Source organism: Narcine bancroftii, chromosome 1 (genome assembly GCF_036971445.1).
Source record: "Narcine bancroftii isolate sNarBan1 chromosome 1, sNarBan1.hap1, whole genome shotgun sequence".
Taxonomy (NCBI): Eukaryota; Metazoa; Chordata; class Chondrichthyes; order Torpediniformes; family Narcinidae; genus Narcine; species Narcine bancroftii.
In genome coordinates this window covers 330423077-330445048 of record NC_091469.1, presented here as the reverse complement: position 1 = coordinate 330445048, position 21972 = coordinate 330423077, and the positions used below count along the sequence as shown (strand labels likewise).

At 41.4% G+C, this 21972-nt stretch overlaps 1 protein-coding gene across 3 annotated transcripts in view; it reads left to right on the top strand.

Annotated features, from left to right (window-relative positions):
* The first annotated feature begins 9910 nt into the window (after window positions 1-9910).
* The window catches only part of LOC138748390 (RNA-binding protein 24), a 49827-nt gene continuing 37765 nt past the window's right edge, over window positions 9911-21972 (top strand). Inside the window, exons 1-2 of one of the 3 annotated variants that reach the window (XM_069908504.1) lie at window positions 9911-10082; window positions 17042-17142. The gene's annotated coding sequence lies outside the window, so the exon portion shown is untranslated. Of the gene's footprint in view, window positions 10083-17041; window positions 17143-18074; window positions 18619-21972 lie in introns of those variants that run through there. The other 2 variants (XM_069908514.1, XM_069908493.1) reach the window with 2 other exon arrangements.

Genomic DNA, 21972 nt, shown 5'->3' with positions numbered 1-21972 from the left:
GTGTTGGAGCCGAACTTGGGTGTATAGAGAATAGACAAGAGGACTACACACATCCTTGGGGTACCCCTGTGTTAATGGATAGCAAGGAGGAGGTGATGTGTTGATCCACACTGATTGAGCTCTGCAGATGAGGAAATTAAAGGTTCAGTTCTCAAGTGATGAACAGAGTCCCAGTCCTCATGGCTTATTCACCAATGACCAGCATACCAGTTTACAGCTTCAGGTGTCATTAGAGACTTGATCCAAACACAGATAAAAGAGATAATCTCAAGAGGTGAGATGGGATACCCTTGACTCAGGGCTGTAGTTGAGCAAGAATGGCAAAAAGCTGGTATAGCTTATTTTCTTTATATTTTCTTTGATATAAAACCACTTAGCAAACATATCACAATATTTCAAACTTAATCCAAGTACATGTGGCATTTTATAAAAAAGAAAGTAAAGAAATACAAAAGAAAGAAAAACCTCCTATAAATGCCCCACCCCCTCCCCCAACCCCCTACAAAGTAAAAAAGAAAGAAGAGGGACAAGAAAACCACAACAGGAACACTTCACTTTCCAATACTTATAGATATATATATTCTAAGAGACCTATAAGAGAAAGGGACTGTTTGAGATTCATTTAAATTTTAATACCAACAGTTTGTAAATATGGGCTCCATATTTCACAAAATGTATGAAATTTATCTCTTAAATTGTAAGTAATTTTCTCAAATGGAATACAACTCCGAATTTCTGCGTGCCATCTATCCCTTCCCAAATCAGTATCTGGATTCCAAATTATAGAAATACATTTTCTAGCTATTGCCAAGGCAATTTGAACAAATTTTACTTGATATGCTAGTAGACCTTATTGAAGCTGAAGTCAATTCTCGTACACAAGAAGATACTGGTGGTTGCTTAGGTCAGTTATTCCAGATCAGGACAACATTACAGAGGAATTCACGAAACTATCTTAGGCCCAACCATCTTCATAAGCTTCATCAATGAACCTGCCAGCCTAAAGCCTGTGTATATATAACATAATGGTTGGCGTAGCGGTCAGTGCAAGCAATTGGGACCAGATTGGGGTTCAAATCCCTTGCTGTCGATAAGGAGTTTGTACATTCTCCCTGTATCTGCATGATGTTTAATGGAATTGACATTTCCAGTATGTTCAGCATTTTGGGGTTACAATTAATGAGAAATATAGCTGGACAATTCATAGAAATAGTGTGGATACAAGAGTCAGCTAAAACTTGATATTTTTTGCTGATTGACTCATTTGACATACTGAAACAGTTCCACCATCTACATAGCCTGAGCCAGGTGAGTGATGAAAATCTTCACCTGCTTGGATGAGTGTATCTTACACAAAATCTCAATCTATCCAGGAAGAGCAGCTCATTTGATTGGCACCCCATCCACCATCCTAAGAATTTCCTCCCTCCATCACCAACACATCATGTCAACTGTCTACATCACCTACAAATTCAATGCACTTACTCGTCTGGGCCAATTCAAAAGCACCTTCCAAGAAACAATTTTAAGATAGGTTTATGATCCTTCATCGTATCTGGTCCAAATTCCCCAATAATAGTATGACAGTACCTTCATCAAAAAGGTATAATGGTTCAGGAAGATAGCCAATCATTGTATCAAGAGGAATTTAGTATAGGGAATTAAGAGTGGGCTCACAGCACTGTTTATATCCTATTTCTGAATCTAAACAAAAAGATTGGAGGAATTGAAAGACATTTAGATAAAGGAATACAATTATGAGTGATTTTCTGTCAATTAATTTAAATTGTCAGAATATTTGGGTTTCCCAGCCATGTATTCTTAATTGTTATCCCCAAAGTTAATATGTCACAATCTGTAAACACACACAGATGTCCAAACATTTACAACAGCATGGCCTTGAGCAGTCAAAATCATTTATAACCTTTGATCTTTTAACTCAGGTGTTACTGACTAAATCTTATGAATACCTGAAAGGCCACACAGTAGAAATCAGCTTCCAATATTGATTTATGGCCTTGCTAATTAAATATAGAGCAGTCCTGAGTTTAAGGTTACTTTTTTAGAATTAGCACCATGGAAACTGCAGTATTGTTTAATTTAAGTGGATATTGAATTTATGTATTTGGTTTCACTTCCTAATGATATCATGTATCAGTTACTGATATTAAAGCAGCTCGATATTTATCATGGTTTCACTAAATTGAAAACTGTTAAAGACCAAAGACCATTTATTACTTGTTGTTTACTTTATTAACAATATTCCTGCTATATTATACAAACAATACAGAATATTGTAAACAAATTAAATGATTTAACTTGAAATGTGATAGTTAATTGTAAAATTTTTGCAGAATCCTGGACTTTGGCTAATATTTATGCACCAAATGTTGATGATGAAGGATTTTTTTCATAATATGTCAGAATCAAAAGATCATACGATAACAGGGGGAAGATTTTAATTGTTGTTTGGATCCAGTGATGGATAAATCAGGCAAACTTGTACATAAGAAAAAAATGGCTAAGTTATTGTTTTTGATGAAAGAATTGAATTTAATTGATGTATGGAGGAAAATGAATGTAAAAGAGAAAGATTATTCATATTATTCAGCTCAATACGATACTTATTTTAGAATCAACTTTTTTTAATGTCGACTCAATTAATGGAATATGAAGCTAGGCTATTATTTGATCATTCTCTAATGTTGACGTATGCTGGGACTGAAATGGTGCAACCTTCTTATTGCTGGAGGTTTACCCCGTCATTGATAAAAGATGACGGGTTTTGTAAGTTTATAATGGAACAAATTCAACAGTTTTTGGACATAAATAGAGATTCAGTTACTATTAAGTTTATATTGTGGGATGCATTTAAAGCATTTTTGAGAGGACAGTTAGATTGAAAAAACAGTATTTAGCTGAATCAGAAAAGTTGGAACAGGAAATTACAGTTTTAGAAAAAGAGTTACAAAAGGAGAAAATGCATAAGGAGGAGAGAACCAAACTAGATGCCTTGAAATTGGAATATAGTACGTTACAAACTTATAGAGTTGAAAGGTTAATACAATGATCTAATCAGAAATATTATGAGTTAGGAGATAAAACGCATATAAGGTACTGGCATGGCAGTTGAAATCCCAACAGATGTCAAGAAGAATAAAGGCAGTGAGGACAAATTCAGGGGTATCATATAGATCGCAAGATATTAATGAACAGTTCAAAGAATTTTATAGGAAATTGTATACCTCTGATGTAAGGCAGGATTAGGGTAAAATAGAGGCATTTTTAAGTAGACTACAGCTGCCAAAACTGAATGACTAGACTAGGGACCTATTGGTTTGAGAGAACTTAGATCGGTTTTGAACTCAATCCCTAATAGTAAATCTCCAGGGGAGGATGGGTTTACAGTAGAACTTTATAAAAAAATTCCAAAGCTGAGTTTTTCTGGTTTTTGAGCAAGTTCTTCAACAAGTATTGGATACGCAATTGGTACCGGAATCGTTTTCTCAAGCAATTATTATGGCGATTCTTAAAAAGGATAAAGATCTGTTAAACCTGGGATCTTATAGGCCAATTTTGTTATTGAATGTTGATTATAAGATTTTGATTAAGGTGTTGGCAAACAAGTTAGTGCAGTATTTACCAAATTTGATTCATGTTGATCAAACTGGTTTTATTAAAGGGAGATATTCAGCGGATAATGTGGTTAAATTGATTAGTTTGATTAATGTTTCTAGGGGCGAAGCCCATTTACTTTTGATCTTATCATTGGATGCAGAAAAAGCTTTTGATAGGGTAGAATGGGGATTTTTATTGAAGGTTTTTGAAAAATTTAGGTTTGGAACAATGTTTATTAATTGGTTTAAGGCTATATATAAACAGCCTAAGGTGAGAGTAATAACTAATGGAGTTTTATCAGATTCTTTTGAAATAGAACAATCTACTAGACAAGGCTGTCCTCTGTCTTCGGCTTTGTTCGCATTGGTGATTAGACCTTCAGCACAAGCAATAAGGCAAGAAGATAGAATAAAGGGAATTATGTCAGATTCAAAGGAATATAAAATCAGTTTATTTGCAGATGATGTATTGGTATATTTGATTGACCAAAAAATACCTTTGAAGGTATTGCTGGAAAGATTGTTACAGTATGAGGAGATATCTAGTATAAAGTGAATTGGAATAAGAGTGATTTTATGCTGTTGTCAGAAGCAGATTATTCTGAATGTAAATGCATAGCAGGATTTAAATGGTCAAATTGTATTAAGTATTTAGGTATTAAAGTGAACAAAAATATAAATCAACTCGTAGATTTGAATTATTTACCATTATTGTCTGCAATAAAAGAGGATTTACCATTAACATTGGTAGGAAGAGTGAATTGCATAAAAATGAATATATTTCCTAGATTACAATGTTTTTCAGAATATACCTCGTAAGATAACAAATAGATTTTTCAAGGATTTAAATGTTTTGGTGAGGAAATTTTTATGGAAGGGAAAGTTGGCGCATATTTCTGTGCATAAATTAACTTGGAAATACGAATTAGGTGGTATGCAGATACCAAATTTTGTGAATTATTTTAAGGCAGCTCAATTGAAAATTATTAATAGAATGTTTGATTTAGATAGTTCTGTTACTTGGTTAGATATTGAATTGAAGAGAATTGGAGAGGTTAGCAGGGATCATTTTATTTATGTGGATGAGTAAAACTATTAATAGTTGTAAATCTTCAGTTTTGTTTCATTTGATAAGTATGTGGGAGGAGGTCAGTAAAACTAAAGGAATGTCAAGTAGATTATCTAGACATACTCCTTTACTTCAGAATAAGAGTTTACCTTTTATGATGGATAATAACCTCCTTAAAATTTGGAAACAGAAATGAATTAGAATGATAAATGACTGTTTTGAGGTGTCGTTTTTTGACATTGGATAGGTTGAAGGAAAAATATCAAATTCCTAATAATATTCTCTTATGTTATTATCAACTTAAATCAATGTTGTATGATTGTTTAGGGAGACATTTGGATTTACCTAAAGAATCATTATTTGAAGTATTGATTCGAGATGGAGGAAAGAAAGGGTTTATTTCAAAAATGTATAAATTATTACAACAGAAAATGCCTAAGATTGATCTGCATAAATCACGACTTAAATGGGAGAAGGATTTGGGAATTCAGTTTGATATGGATAGTTGGAGGAAGATTAACAGAGACACTATGACAAAGTTAGTTAGTGTTGGTGACTTATAATTTTATACATCAATTATATTTAACTCTAGAGTGTTTGAAACGTTATAAACTGAGAGTTTCAGATTTGTGTTTTTGTTGTAATGAGCAGAAGGGTACCTTTTTGCATTCAGTTTGGTCTTGCCATAAAGTTAAGTGTTTTTGGGCTAGATTAAGAGATTGTTTGCAGAATATCCTGAAAATACAATTTTCTCTGGACCCAAAGATCTTTTTAATTGGGGAAGATACTGAAATGGCTTTGTTCAACAAATTAGATAAATTCCAAATGGCATTTTTGAGATTGGCTTTAGCTGTAGCAAGGAAAGATGGAAAGATAATGGAAAGATCAGATGGAGCTTAATTTACAAAGATGGCATTCAGAAATGAGGTCTTGTATACCAATGGGGAAGTTAACATAATTTAAGAGATCAATATTATACATTTAAAAATGGTGTCCATATTTGGATTATTCGAACTTGAAAATATGAGACTGGTTGTGAGTACAGCTGGACCTCCGCTCTGTATAGTGGATGAATGATTGAAGTTATTCTCCTTATTTCTTTTTAGTTTCCTTTTCCCTTGGGGAGTAGAGGGGCAGAATTTGGTTAAAGGGAGGGATTGATGGGGGATGGGGTGGTTAGACTTTTTTCTCTTTAGGATATCTTGTAGTTCTTTTAGGATTTTTCTCTATGTAACCATGAAAGTTTTTGACAAATTGTTAATAATTTAAATTTGTAAGTGTGGTTATTACTTTGTTTTCTAATAAATAAAATATTAAAAAAAACTTGAAATATAAACTTCCAGAATAACATTGAGATAAAAAGTCAGAATTATAGAACTGCAAGGTCCTCTCCACCATTATGTCTTTGTAGATCGCTTTTACCTTTAACGCTGTCCCATCTAAAAAAGGAACAAAAACAATAAACAGCATGAACAGAAATTATACTTATACCTTAAGAATAAAAAAAAAATTATTGGGCCTTGTAGGCATTGACAAGGAATTTCATTTGGCTTATCAATCCTATTTTGCAACACAGTGATAGGTTATTAGAGTCATCATGGACTCATCTTTTGGCCCCACAGAGCCTGATCATTCTGCATTTCAGTGAAAGGACCTTGATCTACCAGACATTGCCTTTCCACTTCCTGGGACTTTATTAGTGGCCTAAATTAAAATATGTTCATGACATTGGTAATGTCATGCTACATGTTATTATACAGTAAAACCCCCCTCAATATCCAGAATTAATGCAATCAGTAGCCTCAAGCAACCAGCAAAAAATTGAGGAAAATAAATTTTTAAAATTAAAATATTAAGTAAAAATATGTAAATTTAAAATTGTAAATGTTCTCTGAAGTAATGCATAACATTTTGGTAATATTCAGCCAGCGGAGTGCCCTGGTCATTCTTGGCTTGTTGCAGCTGTTTGAATAAAGTTGTTTGAAACAGCGATGGCGTCGCCCATGATGATGCTGCTCGCCGTTGAGATGACTCTCTTAAAGTGTCTCCTTATCCCTGCTTAGTAAGAGTTGCCCCGGTCAAAGGCTTTATCTGTAAACTTGAGGAGGGGAAGGGGTTAATTATCTATGTTCATCTTTCGGGCAGCTCATTGGATGGGAAGGAACCAGCAGATGCAACGACAGTAAATATTTTCCAAGAATGTGACTGAAAATAAAGTAAAATGCTTTAAGGTTTACATTTTTATGCAAGTGAAATTTGTTCAGTGTAAGTGCAGTGTAGAATTTTGTCTTTTAAACTGTTTGTTCTTAATGTAGGTACATTAGTTAGGTCTTGTAAGAGGATATCTTGAGGAACCGGAAAAAGCACCTTTCCAACATTTTCTAATCCCCATAGGTATTGGATACCAAGGGTTTTACTGTATTAATAATGAAAGCATTGAATAATAAAAGCCTTTTTTGTAGATTTCTGTTTAATAAATCTGTGTTAGAAATTCTGTATTGTTGCATTTATTTTAAATGGCATGATTTTATATATTTGTTATGTTTCATGACATAGTTTTTGAGTTTCTTGAGGGCTGGTAATATTCTTGCTCGGAAAGTTGGGTTTAGACACGTTTGACAGGTAGGTGGAATTCCACTGTTTTTCTTTGAATTGATGAATCAATTGTGGAGAGCACGAGAAGGACCACTCCTACAGCATTGCAGCATTCCCTCAGTGTTTAATGAAGTATTACCTACCCATCTACCAACAACCAGCACCAGTATCGAACATTCACCACCTCACCCACCCACTCATCACTCTCCACTCCGTATCTATCACAATCACACCCTACCCATCCCTATCACCCCTACTCAGCACCACCCACCAATCACTATCCACTCATACCCATCGCTATCACCTCTATCCATCAGCACCCCACCAATCACTATCCACCCCCTACCCATCACCACCCACCAATCACAATCAAACCCTCACCCGTCACTATCACCCCTACCCATCACCACGCACCCCACCCATCACTATCCATCCCATCCATCTCTATCACTCCCTACCCATCTGTATCACCCCTACCCATCACCACCCACCAATCATTATCCACCCCTACCCATCACCTCCTACCCATCACTACCTACCCCTATCCATCACCACCCACCAATCACCACCCACCCCTATCCATCACCACCCACCAATCACTACCCACCCCTACCCATCTCTATCATCCCTACCCATCACCACCCACCAATCACTATCCACCCCTACTCATCTCTATCACCCCTACCCATCACCACCCACCAATCACTATCCACCCCTTCTCATCTCTATCACCCCTACCCATCACCACCCACCAATCACTATCCACCCCCTACCCATCACCACCCACCAATCACAATCAAACCCTCACCCGTCACTATCACCCCTACCCATCACCACGCACCCCACCCATCACTATCCATCCCATCCATCTCTATCACTCCCTACCCATCTGTATCACCCCTACCCATCACCACCCACCAATCATTATCCACCCCTACCCATCACCTCCTACCCATCACTACCTACCCCTATCCATCACCACCCACCAATCACCACCCACCCCTATCCATCTCTATCATCCCTACCCATCACCACCCACCAATCACTATCCACCCCTACTCATCACTATCACCCCTACCCATCACCACCCACCAATCACTATCCACCCCTTCTCATCTCTATCACCCCTACCCATCACCACCCACCAATCACTATCCACCCCCTACCCATCACCACCCACCAATCACAATCAAACCCTCACCCGTCACTATCACCCCTACCCATCACCACGCACCCCACCCATCACTATCCATCCCATCCATCTCTATCACTCCCTACCCATCTGTATCACCCCTACCCATCACCACCCACCAATCATTATCCACCCCTACCCATCACCACCCACCTCCTACCCATCACTACCTACCCCTATCCATCACCACCCACCAATCACCACCCACCCCTATCCATCACCACCCACCAATCACCACCCACCTCTACCCATCACCACCCACCAATCACTACCCACCCCTACCCATCTCTATCATCCCTACCCATCACCACCCACCAATCACTATCCACCCCTACTCATCTCTATCACCCCTACCCATCACCACCCACCAATCACTATCCACCCCTTCTCATCTCTATCACCCCTACCCATCACCACCCACCAATCACTATCCACCCCCTACCCATCACCACCCACCAATCACAATCAAACCCTCACCCGTCACTATCACCCCTACCCATCACCACGCACCCCACCCATCACTATCCATCCCATCCATCTCTATCACTCCCTACCCATCTGTATCACCCCTACCCATCACCACCCACCAATCATTATCCACCCCTACCCATCACCTCCTACCCATCACTACCTACCCCTATCCATCACCACCCACCAATCACCACCCACCCCTATCCATCACCACCCACCAATCACCACCCACCTCTACCCATCACCACCCACCAATCACTATCCACCCCTACCCATCTCTATCATCCCTACCCATCACCACCCACCAATCACTATCCACCCCTACTCATCACCACCCACCAATCACTATCCACCCCTTCTCATCTCTATCACCCCTACCCATCACCACCCACCAATCACTACCCACCCCTATCCATCTTTATCACCACCTCCCCATCACTGTCCACCCACCACTCCGCACACCATCCACGATTCCCCACCCACATATCTGCAGCCTTTTCACACTGGTGAGGGGGGGGAGGTGGGTCCGACTGTCCTTCCAAATTATGAAGATTGGTCAGAGAGGACAAGAGGGAATCTGCAACAATCGGCAGTCAGAAATGTTTTTAGAAAATGAAGAGTTGGGCGTGCCTTTTAAACGCCATTCCGTCTGATCTAATCAGACTGGCTCACGGAGATGCCTGGAACATCTGCAGAGCGTCCACATTAGATTAAAACCCAAGTGATTCAAAGAATTCTTTGCCAAACTGCTGCCCCATAAGGTCATGAGAGCAGAGGATGAGGGGGGGGAGAGGTGCTGCACGGGCAAATCCTCTCATCGTCATGAATTGGTCCAGGCAGAGGGCAATGTTTGCAAGAAGGCGGAGCTGAGGATGTTGGCGCACCGGCTGCTTTCAGGTGGCGGAGTTCTCGGCAGGGGGCGCTGCGAGTCCTGTTCCTCCCCTCCCGCCACCCCCCCCCCCCGAGCTCCGGCTCCACACGGGGAAGTGGGCTGGTGGAGGGCAGGGGCAGCCCGCCAGCCACATGACACCGCGACTCCCGAGCCATGCGAGGCGCATTTGGAGCTAATGAATAAGAGGCGTCCGGTTACAGCCCGATCGGGTAACACTGTCGGGAATCAGCCCGCTTCCAGCATCGGGTGAGTTCGCATTTATAGCCGCAGCGACAGAAAGCAAAAGTGTCGTGAGCCGTATTGGCCAAGTCGGAGAGATCGCCCACCGCTCGACAATCACCTCAGTGGGCGACCACCTCCTCCACCACACACACCTTCTAAAGCAAATGTCATCTCCACCACGCTCCATTAGCCCGAAACATGAGTGTAAAGGTTAAATAGTCACGTTTAGTGGAGTGGCTTGAGGTTCAGGGGCCAGTCGGTCCTGGCTGGGAAACCTGGTGAACGTGGGGGCTGGAGGTTGTCCCGAACTTCCTGGCGACCCCGCAGCTGCAGCCGGGCCGAGGTGTCCGCCGCTCGGCCTGAGCGCCGGACCTGGACGCGAGTCGCAGCGGATCAAGCAAAACCGGTTTCCCTCAATATCGCTGGATCAGTCCCTGTATCGGTGTCAATATCTTCGCATCGGGTTGGTGTCAGCCTTTAACGTTGAGGATTGTAGCTTTTTTTGGAATGTATATATCTTCCCATCCAAAAACAAACCAAGTGCTTGGCGACGAGGTCGGTTCGGGCGCATCAGCCTGCGGTCTCTACTTCATTCTGCCCTCTTTTTATTGTCCATTGAAGGGACGAGCCGTGTCTGCTTTAAAGAAGATAGCGTCAATCTAACCGACAGTTGCACGCCTCCGTCCAATGAAAAATTGGAGTATTTCGGAACCCCATTGATCAAATAATTCAAGTGAGACCATTTTCGCCTCTGTATTAAAATAGACGGAGCAAATCCACACTCTAAATCAACTTTTGTTGTACAGTGTAAAAAGCTTGCAACTTTTTTTCTGCAGCCCTTCCATGCAGACCTGGAACATTCCAGGGAAGTTCTTTGAGCTGTCTTCCACCTGAAGATCAAACTCCAGCCAAGGTCATTTTGGCCTCATTTAGACCACGTGCTTTGGTGTCAGAAGTGTCTTGTCACAGTCTGGTGGACCATCTTTGTCCTCACTGAAAATTTACAGGACATTTAAAATGGATGCAACCCACATCAATCATAAAGCATGCAGAGTGAACAAAACTGGGTATTGTTTTAATTGGGTGGAATTGCTTCATTTCTCATCTCTGCATTTTCAAAATCTCGCCTTTTGTACATCTTTCTGTTCATTCCACAACTGCTGCTTGCCTCTTCACCAGAGCTGAGTTTCTTCCTAAACCTCCTCTTCCCACTGACTAAAACTGGACTCTTTACCCAAGCTTTGGGCCCCGAAGAATCACAGCACAGAAAACAGGCTCTTTGGCCCACCAGTCTCTGCCTTCTTTAACTTGGTGTCATTTTAACCAAAACTGCATCGCCAAAAGCAATGCAACTTGAAGGTTCTTTCCATGGTCAAGTTGATAGGAGATTAATTGTTCTCTTTCAACTTCAGGCTTTTGTGAATGTTCTGATACAACCAAATGTTTAAAATCAGTTCGAAGTAGCTTGCTAGAAGATTTGCATGTTAAAACAATGAAACACAGCAGAACAACTAATATGTCCTCTATCAGAAGGACTAAAAATCTAAGTGGCATTAAAATAAACATCTTAAAAATGTGAGCAGTGTAAACTGATCTGAAGTATTTATATTGAAAAATTACTCAATGTAACAAATTCCACAGATGGGCCAATATCCCTTAATGGAGGAACCATCTAAACCATATAAGTGTGGTCTTGGAGAAAGTTATGTGCTTGCTAGCCAAATATAATGAGAAACAAGATTTAAGATCCTCGCAGTGTTAGGATACTTATTTGAATTCAGCCTAAGAAAGATGCAGCATTTGAAAAGATGTGCTCTTCTGAAACATTTAATTATTATATAATGAATATGCATAAAGACCACCAGTAGTTTGAAAAAAATGCATTTGTTATGAACTTTAAGGACTATTCAGAATTTAATATGAAAGACAGTCCCATAATTACCATTGTAGAAGAAAGTTCAAATAACCCTGGGGAAATTTTGTTTGCTGTTGTGCAATATTGTACTGGTAGGTTTGTCTGTCTCAGACTTACAAAAAGCAAACATGGGCTGGGGTTTGGAAAAAACTCTAAATTGGCCTTTGATGCACCACATGGTTCCCCTGAGTATTTCTATAATCCACAAGTTACATTCTATAGTTCTAAATCTATGAAATAATCTGTAACCACGATGGACTATTGTTAAAGTAGTTGTTTCCTCTATTCTATTACTTGATTTATTTTAAAATTGCATTAACTGAAGAATAAATTCACATTCTTGTCCTTATTTTTTTCAATTACAAATGAAAATGAACAACAAATGTACGAAGATATCTATTTTGCTTCTCTCTCTCTGACTGTGAGAGGTGCTTAGGCAATTCCTGCTGGTGGTGAATCTGTCTGCCTTGTAGCAGGCAAAAAGAAATTTCATGTAATATGACACTGTTTTATTACTATGACAATAAATTGAATCTTGATCTTGATAATTGCCCAAATCTAATCAGAACTTGTACTGAGAAAACAGGTGTGTATGTTTTGTTTTCCCCAGGCTGTCAACATATTACTAAATATAATCTTCCAATTAATGGCACAACTGTGTAAATTTGTTTTGACATTATAAAACCATAAATATAAGAACAGAAATGGGCTATTTAGCCTATCATGTCTACCACAGCACTTAATCACAAGCTGATCCATTTTCCACACTCAGCCCCACTGCCTGGCCTTCACTCCCATAACCTGTGATGCCCTGACTAATCAAGAACTTAACATTCTTGGCCTTAAATACACCCAATGACTTGGCTTCCACGTCCACCTAAGGCAACAAATTCCACAGATTCACTACTCGCTGACAAAATAAATTTATCCACATCTCTGTTCAAATTGTACGCCCTTCAATCCAGAAGTTGTGCCCTCTTGTCCTAGACTTTCCCACCAAAGGAAACAACCTTTCTACATCTACTCTGTCCATGACTTAATATTCAAAAATTTTCAGTGAATTCCAATAAGTACAGGCCAAGAGGCATCAAACATTTCTCATATGATAACCCTTTCATTCCCAGAATCATCCTTGTGAACCTCCTTTGAACCCTCTCTAGTCAGCACATTCTTTCTTAAATGAGGACACCAAAACTGCTCACAATACTCCAAGTGAGGTCTCACCAATGCCTTTTAAAGCCTCAACATCACATCACTGCTCTTGTGTTCTTTTTCCTCTTGCAATAAATACCAGCATTGCATTTGCTTTCTTCACTAATGACTCAACCTGGAATTTTGCCTTCAAGTTATCCTGCACAAGGATTCCTAGTTCCCTTTCCATCTGGGAATTTTTAATTTTCTCCCCATTCAGAAAATGTCTGCCTGTTTGTTTCTTCTACCAAAGTGTATGACTGTGTACTCTCTGACATCGTATTTCATTTGCTGCCACTTCTCTGCCCATTTTCTTCATCTGTCTTAAGAAGTCCTTCCCTGTTTCCTTAAAACACTACCTGCCCCTCCACCTACCTTCATATCATCTGCAAGCTTGACCACAAAACCATTCATTCCATAATCTAAATTACTGATACACCATATAAAAGAGACCCATATTATATAAATATGAGGGTCTAAATATAAATGATAGTAGACAATGAGAGGGAGCAATTACTAAAATATAGATTGAGAGGCATTAAGCTGGATTTGGGGGAAGGGTTGTGTAGAGAGTGTTGCAGAGCTTAATCTGATAGTTTTTATTGCTCCTCTGATGATCTGATGGTCTTTTGTTGTCAATTCCAAATGAAGTTAAGATAGCGATATTTCACACTGAACTGGAAACATTGCATGTAGTGAACAAATGCAAGGCAAGTGGTAACAAAGTTTCACACTAGTATTCCACACATAGTGAGTTGCTGATTTCAGTACTAATGTTAGCTGAGCTTGGGCAGTTCCAATTGATAATAAAATCTACAACTTTAATGTGGTTAATCCAGCTTGGATTGTGATCTACAATAATGGCACCTTGTATAGTTCTAAAGCCTTCAGCCGCATGATGATGAGAGTGGCCACTTCTCCTTTGGATAAATCAGCACTGAGTGATGGCTGTCCACATTATTTTTGACAAAGCTAAGCCTTGTAGTAGTCTACAAATTTTTCTGATGCAACTAAGTTTGTTGGCATCTGGGAATTTTCAATGTTCTCCCCATTTAGAAAATGATCTGCCAGTTTGTTTCTTCTACCAATGCACATGACTGTACACTTTCTGACGTTGTATTTCATTTGCCATGGACGGCATTGAGGAAGCATACAGGAGGGAGATAGGTCACATCAACAACCTTGCACTCAATGTCAGCAATACTAAGGAATTGATTGTGGACTCCAGGAGGGGGATATCAAAACACAAACCAGTCCTCAATGAGAAATCAACAATGGAAAAGGTTAAGGATTTAAAGTTCCTGGGTGTCAACGTCTCTGTGGATCTGTCCTTGGGGCTCCATGTTCGATGCAATCATGAAGAAGTCTCACCAGTGGCTAATTTTATTAGGAGATTTGGTATGTCGCCAAAGATGCTTGGAAATTTCTACAGATGTACCATGGGGAGTATTCTGACTAGTTACATTGCTATCTGATATGGAGGTGCCAATGCACAGGAGAGGAAAAAACTACAGAGAGTTTGGAACTTGGCCAGCATCAACATGGGCACCAGTCTTCACTCTATTAAGGACATTTAGAAGAGGTAGTGTCTCAAGAAAGTAGCCTCCATCATCAAGGGTCCTAACCACTCAGGCCCTGCCCTCTTCTCACTGCTGCCATCAGGAGGAATGTACAAGAGCCTGAAAATGAGTAGCCAATGGCACACGAACAGATCCTTCCACTCCGCCATCAGATTTCTGAATGGACAATGAACCACAGACACTACCTCACTTTCTCTTATTTTTGTACTAATTTATTTATTTTTAAAATATCATTTATAGCAAATTTATTGCACAAAACAACAGATTTTGTGACATATTCATGACAATAATTTTTGATTCAGAGTTATTAGCAAAACTTGTCCTGGCGCGCCTTCTTGAGTTCAACAAAAAAAGTCTAAAGATGCTGGAGTTGAGTGCAATACCAAAGTATGCTGGAGAAATTCAGCAGGCTTATGCATCATCCATATAAAGTAAGGGGTAACCAACATTTCAGGCCTGGCCCCTTTGTCAGGGTATGAGCAAAAACAGCCAGGCACCTGAATTAAAAGGGAGGGGGGAGGTATAAGCAAAAATAGGCAGATGCCTCTCCACCTTTTTATTCAAGTACCTACCTTTTTTTGCTTGTACCTGACGAAGGGCCCAGGCCTGAAACATCAGTTACTGCGTGATCTGCTGTGATTCCCTAGCACCTTTGTGTATTGCACCAGTAGGCCTCACTGTTATCTATTGGTGGCTTGATACCATTGATGACAGAGGCCCACAGAAGCTTCCTTTGTGAGTCATTGTGAGTTGTTGAAGATTGTATGGATCTGAGTTTGTGCAAATGGTCCCATTATTTGCACTGTTTACATGTCTCTGTTGTCCTGAGGAAGTGTAATATATCTAAGTTCAGTAGCCATTCATTCTGGCTTCATTTTAACATCCCTGAGATACTTCTTACTGAAGTACTCAGCAGAGGGCTGACCATCTTCATATGGATATCATCTTGGGCTGGAAGGAGGTTCTGTGAGATGGAGCATCTTGGTATGAACAAATTGGGACATGAGACTACAGACATTGGATTCTGAAGCACTGCTAGAGGAGCTCAACAGATCAAGTAGAATCTGTGGAGACAAAGGGATAGCCAACATTTTGGATCAAGCCCCAGCATCAGGGCCGAGAGTGTATCTCCATTCTAATGCAGGGGTTTGAGCTGGAATGCAAACCATGTAGTTACCTCAACAGATGCTCCTGCCAACTGAGTTCCTCCAGTAGTGTCTTGTTTGCCTTCTCAGTGAATGAGTCAATGACCAAAATAACATAGGGATTAAGAAAATGAGTAGGCCACTCAGTCCCTTGTGTCTGCTCCAACAGTTACTGGGTATATCCTCTGAATATAACCTCAGTACTGCATTGTCTTCCTTGTTCCACCTGCCTTAAAAACATTCTGCTTCCACCACTCTTTGAGGAGGGGTGTTCTAGAGGCTCGTGAGCCACAAATGAAAATATTTCATCTTGTCTCAGATGGGCAAGTCTTATCTTTAAAGCAGTGACCCCCGGTTCTATATTCCCAAGAAGCAGTGCTGGCAAAGATCTCTTCAAATGGTTCTTGTTCAAATAACAACATTTTGAACAAGACCCAAAATGGGCTAAACATTTCCACTTGACCAGCTGGGGAACTGACTGGAAACTACATTTTGGAATACAAGAAGAAGCCAGTGGCTTTGCTCACAGCCCTCACCATCCCTTTGTCCCATGGATGGCTTTCCTCTCCTCTGAAAACACTGGACAATGAAGATTTTGCTTCCTAAGTACTTTTGGGTGTATTTTATGGATTTTGGACTGCTGATCACAAAAATCAACTTAAGGTGTTCCTATCATGTACATTTTTTTTAGATATATTCTATTTTTGTGATTTGTCTTATTTTCAATGATGCCTCAAGCATACAAAACCATGAAGTACAACACATCATTGAAAATTCATTTTCTGCATTCACACTTGGACTTCCCTGCTGATCTTGGTGCAGTCAGTGACGAACACGGTGAAAGGATTCACCAGGACATTGCAACCATGGAAAAGTGGTATCAGAGAAACTAGAATCCATCAATACTGGCCAACTATTGTTGGACACTGACACAAGAGGCATCAGATGCTGAGTACAAATGATAATCGGCAGCAAAACATTTTTAGGTCAGTTGAACTAACACAATGTGTCAGCATCATTAAGCAATTACACATGCTAAACTCAAAAAGTTAATTTAATGTTTCTCTAACTTCCTATCCGATACAGCAAATCTGAAATTATCTTTGTGTTCAGCTTGAAGTTCTCTATCATAATCCCCAATTTTTTTTCCAGGAAGCAAACCTTTTGAAAAAATTTGTTGTCCAGTGTAATCCAAGATCCATTCCCCTGCTGGATCTTCTGAAAGGCCAGGGGATGTGCATGTCAAGGCAAAGGTAACAAGACATCTTAGAGAGTTACATAGTTAGGGATGGTTTGGAATATGAATTGAGTGCAGACAAATGAGATGAGCTTTGCTAGACGATGTGGGCAGGTTGGTTCCAATGGCCTTTTTCCAACTCGGACTCTATGTTTTGGTGAAGTCTGATTATCCCCATCATTTCTCATGCCTGTTGCACTGGATGGGTCAGGAGATGGAATGGGTCCTCTAAAAATTCTCGTCTAGAGTAGCTATTCTCAACTGGGGCCCTAGGGCCCTCACTCTCCATGGGCCACAGCACATTTAAATAAAAGCCTTGCTTTCTTTTCACCTCACGTAAGTATTTTTGTGTATTTGGTAGGGAAGGAACCAAAATTTGACTGCTTCACTGGAAAGAGGGTGGGGATGGGGGTGGTGGCTGTGATAAGCTATCGGCAGAGTCTTAGGGGGTCCATAACCAAACAAAGGTTGAGAATGGCTGGTTTAGAGTACACCCTTCAGCATAATCCCAGTAAATCCCCACATCTAGGAAGGAAGAGGAGGCCACTCGGTCCCTCTAACCTGCCCCAGCATTCAACCTGACAGTGGCTGACCTGGCTGGATCAGACCACATTTCCTCTTCTGTGCCAGTTCTGATTTTTTTAAAATCTACTTGCACTTTAAATACCTCTAGTGATATAGCCATCTAAATTCTTGATTGAAGTACCTCTGGGAGAAAGAAGTTCTCACTTGCCAAGATTTTAGATCACCCCCCCCCCCCAATAATATTTCCCTGTAAGTTTGTTCTTTGGGATTTGTACAAAATGTAGTTCTGCGGGCAAAGGCCAGTGTGAGAGATCCTTGCTGGAACTGTTTCTCAAGAATTTGGAGCCAGACAGTCGCTGTAAGGAGTTGTCCATTTCAGATCGCGATGAGGGAGACGTTGTATTCACTCGCGGGGTCACGAGTTTTCCACTGGTCTAATAATACTAGATCACTGCTTCACTTTGGACCTGGCCCTGCGCCTTGCAGCGTTTCCACGGGCTGACCTTGCATCTGTGTTCGTCCAGAAAGTGACATGCCACGGTTGCAAGGCAGTCGTTTGAAACTGGGCTGCTGGTCATTTCACCGCCTGCCTGTCAACCGATAATGCCAGCTGCGACCTCCCGTTTGTCCGTGTGGCAGCGCCTTGAAGCAGTGGGGCCGGGCTCCTCGTTATCTGGAGGGTCAGGCCGGACTGAAAGCATTGCATTCCGGCGCTATCCCGCGGGACAACATTTGCCAAGCTTGTCAAGTGCAGAAAGGCAGGCGCGCCCGTCTCTGATAAAAGAGACCAGCCGCTGGCACACGACGTGCAGCGAGCGGGCTGCCGCAAGGCCCGGTCTGCGCTGTGAGCCGCTCCTGGGATATCCCGGCTGCACCGCCGCGCAAGGACGCTCAACAACCCGGATCACCCGTGGAAGACCTTGAGACCACTCTCAAACTTCGGCAGGGCGAGTGCACCTGAGTTACGGTAATGGTTATCGATGGGGGAGGATCGGCCTAAATTCTTATAGATCATTAATCGGGGGTTTAATTCCGCAGAAGCACGAGTATTTATTAATTGGCACAATGACGCGAGCCGAGATAGTTCAACGCCGATGTGATTTGGAACATCACGTCAATCCCACCAACCTCACTGCATCGAAGGAACGCTGCAAACAGAGCGAACGTGTGGTGAAATCTGTTGTCTCGTTGATAACAAACACAGGAGGGGTGGGGTGGGGGGGGGTCTTGCTGGGCAGTGGATGAGTTGCCACAAGTGATTCAATAAGCCAGAAGTTGTTCCAAGAAGAAAGTCTGCAGACGCCGTGATTGTAGCAGCACTCAAATGCTGCAGGAACTCCAGAGGGTCGCGCAGCGTCCATGCGAGGGAAAGGCTGACCCCACCCACTCCCACTATCCCTTCCTGTAACAGCCCATCCAGTTTATCCCAAGTCCTTGCCTGGACTCCACGCGTGTTTCCAGGCCGTCTTCTGAGCTTGGAGCAATTATGGATGGGTAATAAATGGCAGCATTGCTAGGAGCATCGGCGTTCTTATTTTTAAATTTTATTTACAGCACTGTAGAAGTCGATTCCGGCCTTTAAAACCCACTCAAATTAACCCCATACTTTTTTTTTGGAGCGTAGGAGGAAACCCACGCAGACACTTGGAGAACCTACAAACTCCCTGCAGACAGCGCCGGATTCGAATCCGTGTATCTAGTGCGGCAGTGGCATCGCCCTCACTCTGCCACCCCTGTGAAGGATTAAATTAAGAAAAGCACTGTCCTAATAATACTAGGAGCGCAATCTTTCACTTTGGACCTGGCCTGTTCCTTGCAGTCTTTCCCCAGGCTGATCTTGCATCTGTGTCAATTTTGTTGAGGCCTTGTGGCTCCTGTAAACCATGGGTGCCCAGATTCCTGCTTGTAAGCATTGGCCTGGCATCTGACTAGCTTATGATCGTTAGGACTTCCCACTGTTTCCAATGTCTCTGATAACTATATATTGAGAACGAAAAGCTTGAAAGTAAAGCAGATGTCTTGCCTTCACTATTCCCCCCTGCCCATCCCCATCCTCCCCCCTGCCCATCCCCATCCTCCCCCCTGCCCATCCCCATCCTCCCCCCTGCCCATCCCCATCCTCCCCCCTGCCCATCCCCATCCTCCCCCCTGCCCATCCCCATCCTCCCCCCTGCCCATCCCCATCCTCCCCCCTGCCCATCCCCATCCTCCCCCCCCCCCCCATGGAAATCAGCAGCCCACAACTGAATGAGTGGCATAAAACTTAGATGGACCACTTAGCATGGATGAGCTGGACTGAAGGGCCTGTTTCCATACCATACACCAGTGGTTTTCAAACTGTTTTCTTTCAACTCACATACCACCTTAAGTAATCCCTATGCCATTGATGTTCTTTGATTAGTAAGGGATTGCTTAAGGTGGTATGTGAGAGGGAAGGGAAGGGCTGAGAATCACTGCTCTGGACCCAATTGTTACTGAAATATTTTGCTTGAGAAAAATTGTAATTGGCCCATTTCCTTTGGAGTTCTGAAACCGTGCACATAACAAGTTGATGATGAAAACAGTGGTTTTCAAACTTTTTCTTTCATCTCACATACACCTTACGTAATCCCTTACTAATCGCAGAGCATCAATGGCATAGGGAATACTTAAAATGAAATATGAGTGGAAAGAAAAAGTTTGAAAACCACTGATCACCTCTGCTTAGATTATTATGGGATATCCTGACTTAGTGGTAAGCAAGGTAAATTGCAAACTGGTGAGTTCAGGGGTAAAGGGGAGGTCAGATATGGTTGCAAAGTGTAGACAGAGAATTGTGTGATACACAATTTCACCTTCAGCGTGATCTGGCCCCGAATTGGAATGAGTCACTGCACTTCATGAAAACTTTTTCAATATCGGGACTCTTCACATCTGTTTTCATTTGGTAATAGAGCAAATATTCATCAGCATGTGATTCAGCTCAACATTAGTTTAGACACACGCCTTTCACCTTTGAGACCTTGTGTAGATTGATGTGTTGAAAGTCTTTTTTGCCTTTATGTTCCAAGAACTGCATGTGAAATGAGCCTTCAGTCTAGTTCCCAGAAGGCAACTATTTCAATGACATAATTGCCAAAGACCAGTGGTTGTGTAGTTTTTCATTCTAACTGTAGATAATTAATCATTAAGAGACACTGAGAACAGCTAAAGCATAAGCATCTTATTTACACCCGTATCTAACCACACATAAATAAAACATTTGCGTATACCACACTGATTCCTCGTTTTGACCATTTGTCTGTACTTTGAAATCATGCTCCATTGCTGCTTGCTGTCCAAGTGCAATGTTGAGCCCAGTTCACCACTGTTCATACTTCAGTATTGGGTATTGTGAAGAAATTGAACCACAGGTGTTCCATTGGTTTTAGACTTGCATATCGACAATACATTTCCTCAGGACCAGCAAGAAGATATTCAGTCCATTATGACTCCAAAAGTAATCCCATCAACCCCCTTTTCCCACACATTTCCCCACTATCTATTTTCCCTCAACTGCCCAGCAATTCCCTTCCGAGTTCCCCAACCACTTACCCACACTATGGAACAATTTTCGGCAGGCACTCGACTGGACTGCCAAAGATGTCCTGTTTTTCAACAAGTGGAGAATTCACTGATTTTATAACCATATAACCGTTTACAGCACTGAAACAGGCCAGTTTGGACCTACTAGTCTATGCTGAACATCATCTCCCACCTAGTCCCACTGACCTGCATTTGGCCCATAACCCTCCGCATCTCTCCCGTCTATATACCTATCCAACCTATCCTTGAATATTAACATCAATCTCATTTGTACCTCCAGTGCTGGAAGTTCATTCCATAACCACACCACCCTCTGCGTGAAGAAATTCCCCCTTATATTTCCCTTAAATTTTTCCCCTTTTACTCTCAATCCATGCCATTTTGTTTGAATCTCCCCCCACTCTCAGTGGAAAAAAACCTGTCCACATTGACTCTATCTTTCCCCCTTATAATTTTGAATACCTCTATCAAATCACCCCTCAACATTCTATGCTCCAGGGAATAAAGTCCCAGCCTGCTCAACCTTTCCCTGAAACTCAAACCCTGAAACCCCGGCAACATTCCCGTAAATCTCCTCTGCACTCTCTCAACAATGTTTATATCCTTCCAGTAATTTGGCGACCAAAACTGCACACAAAATTCCAAATTTGGCCTCACCAATTCCTTATGGAACTTCAACATAACATCCCAACTCCTGTACTCAGTACTCTGATTTATGAAAGCCAACATACCAAATGTCTTCTTCACCACCCTATCT